Here is a 5,418-nt window from a genome sequence, read left to right as displayed (position 1 = left end):
TGTTGGAGTTTCGATACAAATTTTTCCTCTCTTTTCTACCTTTCCTAAAGACTTCTCACCCAAGCAGTGTTAGCGGGCAACTTGACTGGGGAGGGGGGTGGAAGCTCTCGCTGATATTTTTTTCTCCAAATTGCGTGTGCGTAGGTGTAGGTATATCGCCACCTGTCGATTCGCAACATGGTTAGAGCGTAGGAGGAAGCCATTTGGCCCCTGTGTTCCTGGAGTGGTGTTTGAATTTGAAACTTTCTAACCTAGAGGTTGGAGTGCTATTATCTGGGACCACAACAATTCAGATGTGGCTCAGTGCTGACATTTGGAGGGCCTACTGTGTTTACCTTCCTCTGAAACAACAACTGCTTCCTGTCACTCGGCCGATTTCCATGGGCTTCAACTTTGCTGGCAAGTCTGTAACGTACTTTCAGTTGCCTTTTGGAAGTCCACCATATCGACTGCATTACCCCTCATCAACCATGTCTGTTACCTCATCCAAAAGCTCAATAAAGTTAGTTAGACAACAATTTGCCTTTAACAAATCCTTGCTGGCTTTTCCTTATTCATCTGCAGTTGTTCAAGTGATGGTTAATTTTGTCTGGTAAATGCCATGGTCTTCGTACAGCTAGAAAGTTGCCATCGTCGGCAGGACCAGAAATGGAATGATAAGCAACATGAGAAGGCCCACTTGGGGTCTGCCCCAAAGATCAACCCATTTGGTGCTGCCTTCCATGCCAAAGGAATAGTTTTGGAAAAAGTTGGCTCAGCAGCCCAATTCTGCCCTCAAAGTGTGTTCAAGTCCAGCTTATTAAGAATGGGAAGAAAATAGAGTCATAGAGGTTTACAGCATGGAAACAGGCCCTTCAGCCCAACTTGTCCATGCCACCCTTTTTTTAAACCCCTAAGCTAGTCCTAATTGCCCACATTTGGCCCATATCCCTCCATACCCATCTTATCCATGTAACTGTCTGAATGCTTTTTAAAAGACAGAATTGTATCCGCCTCTACTACTACCTCTGGCAGCTCGTTCCAGACACTCACCACCCTCTGTGTGAGAAATTGCCTCTCTGGACACTTTTGTATCTCTCCCCTCTCACCTTAAACCTATACCCTTTAGTTTTAGACTCCCCTACCTTTGGGAAAAGATATTGACTATCTAGTTGATCTGTGCCCCTCATTATTTTATAGACCTCTATAAGATCACCCCTAAGCCTTCTGCGCTCCAAAGAAAAAAGTCCCAGTCTATCCAGCCTCTCCTTATAACTCAAACCATCAAGTCCCGGTAGTATACTAGTAAATATTTTCTGCACTCTTTCTAGTTTAATAATATCCTTTCTGTAATAGGGTGACCAGAACTGTATGCAGTATTCCAAGTGTGGCCTTACCAATGTCTTGTCCAACTTCAGCAAGACGTCCCAACTCCTGCATTCAATGTTCAGACCAATGAAACCAAGCATGCTGAATGCCGCCTTCACCACTGTCCACCTGTGACTCCACTTTCAAGGAGCTATGAACATGTATCCTAGATCTCTTTGTTCTGTAACTCTCCTCAACGCCCTACCATTAACTGAGTAAGTCCTGCTACCAAAATACATCACCTCGCATTCATCTCAATGAAACTCCACCTGCCATTCATCAGCCCACTGGCCCAATTGATCAAGATTCTGTTGCAGTCGGAGATAACTTTCTTCACTGTCCACTATGCCACCAATCTTGGTGTGATCTGCAAACTTACTAACCATGCCTCCTATATTCTCATCCAAATTATTAATATAAATGACAAATAACAGCGGACCCAGCACTGATCCCTGAGGCACACCGCTGGTCACAGGCCTCCAGTTTGAAAAACAACCCTCTACAACCACCCTCTGGCTTCTGTCAAGAAGCCAATTTTGCATCCATTTAGCTACCTCACCCTGGATCCCATGAGATTTAACCTTATGCAACAACTCATGTAGATAACATCAACTGCACTGTCCTCATCTACCTTCTTGGTTAGTTACCTCTTCAAAAATCTCAATCAAATTTGTGAGACATGATTTTCCACTCACCAAGCCATGCTGACTGTCCCTAATCCGTCCTTGCGTCTCTAAATGCCTGTAGATCCTGTCTCTCAAAATACCTTCCAACAACCTAAGCAGATGTGAGGCTCAGTGGCCTGTAGTTCCCCGGCTTTTCCCTGCAGCCCTTTTTAAACAAAGGGACAACATTTGCCACCCTCCAATCTTCAGGCACCTCACCAGTGACTATTGATGATTCAAATATCTCTGCTAGAGGACCCGCAATTTCCTCTCTGGCCTCCCACAATGAACTGGGATACACTTCATCAGGTCCTGGGGATTTATCTACCTTGATGCGCTTTAAGACTTCCAGCACCACCACCTCTGTAATATGTACACTCCTCAAGACATCACTATTTATTTTCCCAAGTTCCCTAACATCCATGCTTTTCTCAACAGTAAATACTGATGAGAAATATTCATTTAGGATCTCACCCAAAATCACGGCTTTTGTTCCAAGTGATGGTTGTTAGAATTTCATTGAGGAAAATGATGTTCGAGTCGCTGATTTTGGCCGTAAAGATCATGCTGTTGGAGGTATTCCTAGGATCTGTTTCAAGGTGGTGAAAGTAGCCAATGTATGTCTATTGTCCCTGCACAAAGGCAAGGAGGAGAGTTTAAGATCTTAAACATTTCAGTGTATTAACAAAGATGGAAACATTTTAAAACGGGTATTTGAAGCTAAAAATAAACCTTTCTTAAAGTGGACAGGCCTGTTGCTGGGTTTCTCCTTAACGCCGACTAATCTCCAATCCTCTGGCACTAATAATGAAGGAGGATTGGAAGATTATGACCAGTGCTTCCACAATTTCTTCCCCTTCCTCCCGTACTCTTCGAAGCATCCTCATGACTGAGGAGCTTCGAGTCCCTTTTTGTTATCTCTTTATCAATTTTTAGATCATCAGTTACCTTAACAACCACCTCTTTCACATTGACCTGGGCAGCATCACCTTGCTTGGTAAATTCAGATGTCGTTGTTACCTTAACCATGCACTCTGCCTCCATGTGTAGATTCCTCTTTATTCCCTAACCAGCCCCATTCCTCTTCAGAATATTCTTTTACCATTTATTTGCCTATGGATGACTCCTGGATTCCCTTCAATGTTTGCTGCTGGTCTCTGCTCAGACTCTCTTTGCCTCTCTGATTTTCTTTTTCACTTTTTTCTGCATGTTCTATATTCAGCCTGGTTCTCGCTTGTTTTAACTACTAATAGGATCCAGTGCAGTTGGTGAAGCTGAGGCCAAGACACAGAGTTTTTCTTGGAGCATTTATTGACTTTGTTCTGAGTCTCAGCCCTCCTTCCACATGTTTAGATTCTCTCTCTCTCGTTGGAGATGGCCATTGTCTGGCACTTTTTTGGCACAAATACTACTTGCCACTGGTCAGCCCAAGCCTGGGTATTGTTCAGGTGTGATTGCATTTGGACATGGACTGCCTCTATGAGGAACTCCTGCTGAGATGACTGACCCCCCCACAACTATCTTCCTTTGTGTATGTGTGTACAGCCACATGTGTAAAATTGCCTGGTAGGTCCTGTATACAAGAAACAGGACAAATCCAACCCAACCACTTAGTACCCCATCAGTCCACTCCCAATCATCAGTAAAGTGATGGAAAAAGTCATTAACAGTGCTACTAAGCAGCACTTACTCAACAATTACCTGCTCAGTGGTGCTCCATTTGGGTTCCGCCAGAGTCACTCAGCTCCTGACCTCATTACAGTCTTGGTTCAAGCATGGACATGAGTTGAGGCGAGATTCATTGCCCTTGACATCAAGGCAGCATTTGACCAAGTGTGGCATCAAGGAGCCCTAGCAAACTGGAGTCTTTGCTGGAAGGAGTCATACCTGGTACATAGCAAGACGATTGTGGTTGTTTGAGGTCAGTCATCTCAGCTCCAGGACATCGCTGCAGGACTTCCTCATGGGAGTGTTGTAGGCGTGACTATCTTCAGCTGCTTCATCAGTGACCCTCCTTCCATCTTAAGGTTGATAGTGAGAATGTTCAATCATCAGCAAGCATGTCCAGAACCATTTGTGACTCCTCAGAGTCCAAATGCAGCCACACCTGAACGATATCCAGGCTTGGGCTGACAAGTATCAAGTAACATTTGTGCTAAAAAGTGCCAGGTAATGACCATCTCCGACGAGCGAGAATCTAACCATTGCCCATTGACCTTCAATGGTATTATTATCAATGAATAGGCAACTATCAACATCCTTAGGATTACCATTGACCAGAAAGTGAACTGTACTAGCCATATAAATACAGTCCCACAGTTCAAAGATGTGCAGGTTAGGTTGATTGGCCATGCTGAATTGTCCCTTAGTGTTCCAAGATGTATAGATTAGGGAAATTAACCAGGTAAATTCATGGGGTTACGGGGGTAGGGCCTGGGTGAGATGCTCTGTTGGAGAGTTTGTGCAGAGTCAGTGGGCTGAATGGCCACCTCCTTCACAGGGATTCTATGAGTAGCTATTGGAGCTGGTCAAAGGCTAGGAATCCTGTGGCGAGTATCTCACCTTCTGTTTTCCCAAAACCTGTCCACCATCTACAAAGAGTGTGACAGAATCCTCCCCACTTGCCCAGATGAGTGAGGCTTCAACAGCTCTCCAGAAACTTGGCACCATCCAGGACGAAGCAGCTGCTTCATTGGTATCCCATCGTCCAACCTTCTCCGACGCACAGAGGCAGCTGTGTGTACCATCTTCAAGATGCACTGCTCGACACTACCTTCCAAACTCATGATGGCTTTTGCTACCAAATAAACCTGTTGGACTTTAACCTGGTGTTGTTAGACTTCTTACCGTATAGAAGGACAAGGGCAGCAGACACATGGGAACACCACCATCTGGGGATTCACCTTTCAGCCACTCACCATCCTGACTTGGTCATATATCACCATTTCCTATTCCTGGGTCAAAATCCTGAACTCCCTCCCTAATATCACTGTGGGTGTACCTACATCTCAGGGACTGCAGCGGGTTCAAGAAGGCAGCTCACCACCACCTTCTCGAGGCCAATTATGGATGGGCAATAAATGCTGGCCTAGCCAGCAACAGCCACATCCCATAAATTAGTTTAAAATACACCCAGTGTCCCAGCTGTTCCATATTTAAATGCTGTTTTTGAAACCAATAAAATAAATTAAATTGACAGCCACTTAATGTGCACAGTGAAAAACTCAAAACTTTCAAAGAAAAGTTATCAAATCAAAATAGTCACTGTTAGTGGTGAATATTCCAGAGTGCATTATAGAAGATTTGAAAGCAGCGCACTTGGAAACAGTGGCAGAAACAGGCACAACATGGATTTATAAAACTGAACTCACACTTGATAAATCTACTGGAATTCTTCAAGGAAGAT

The 5,418-nt window shown here is 44.3% G+C and overlaps 1 pseudogene; it reads left to right on the top strand.

Annotated features, from left to right (window-relative positions):
* The first annotated feature begins 597 nt into the window (after nucleotides 1–597).
* LOC144489674 (small ribosomal subunit protein uS12 pseudogene) lies at nucleotides 598–2,680 on the top strand (annotated as a pseudogene).
* Nucleotides 2,681–5,418: the final 2,738 nt, after the last annotated feature.

Source organism: Mustelus asterias, unplaced genomic scaffold, assembly GCF_964213995.1.
Source record: "Mustelus asterias unplaced genomic scaffold, sMusAst1.hap1.1 HAP1_SCAFFOLD_2429, whole genome shotgun sequence".
Taxonomy (NCBI): domain Eukaryota; kingdom Metazoa; phylum Chordata; class Chondrichthyes; order Carcharhiniformes; family Triakidae; genus Mustelus; species Mustelus asterias.
This window is presented reverse-complemented; position numbering and strand designations above follow the sequence as displayed.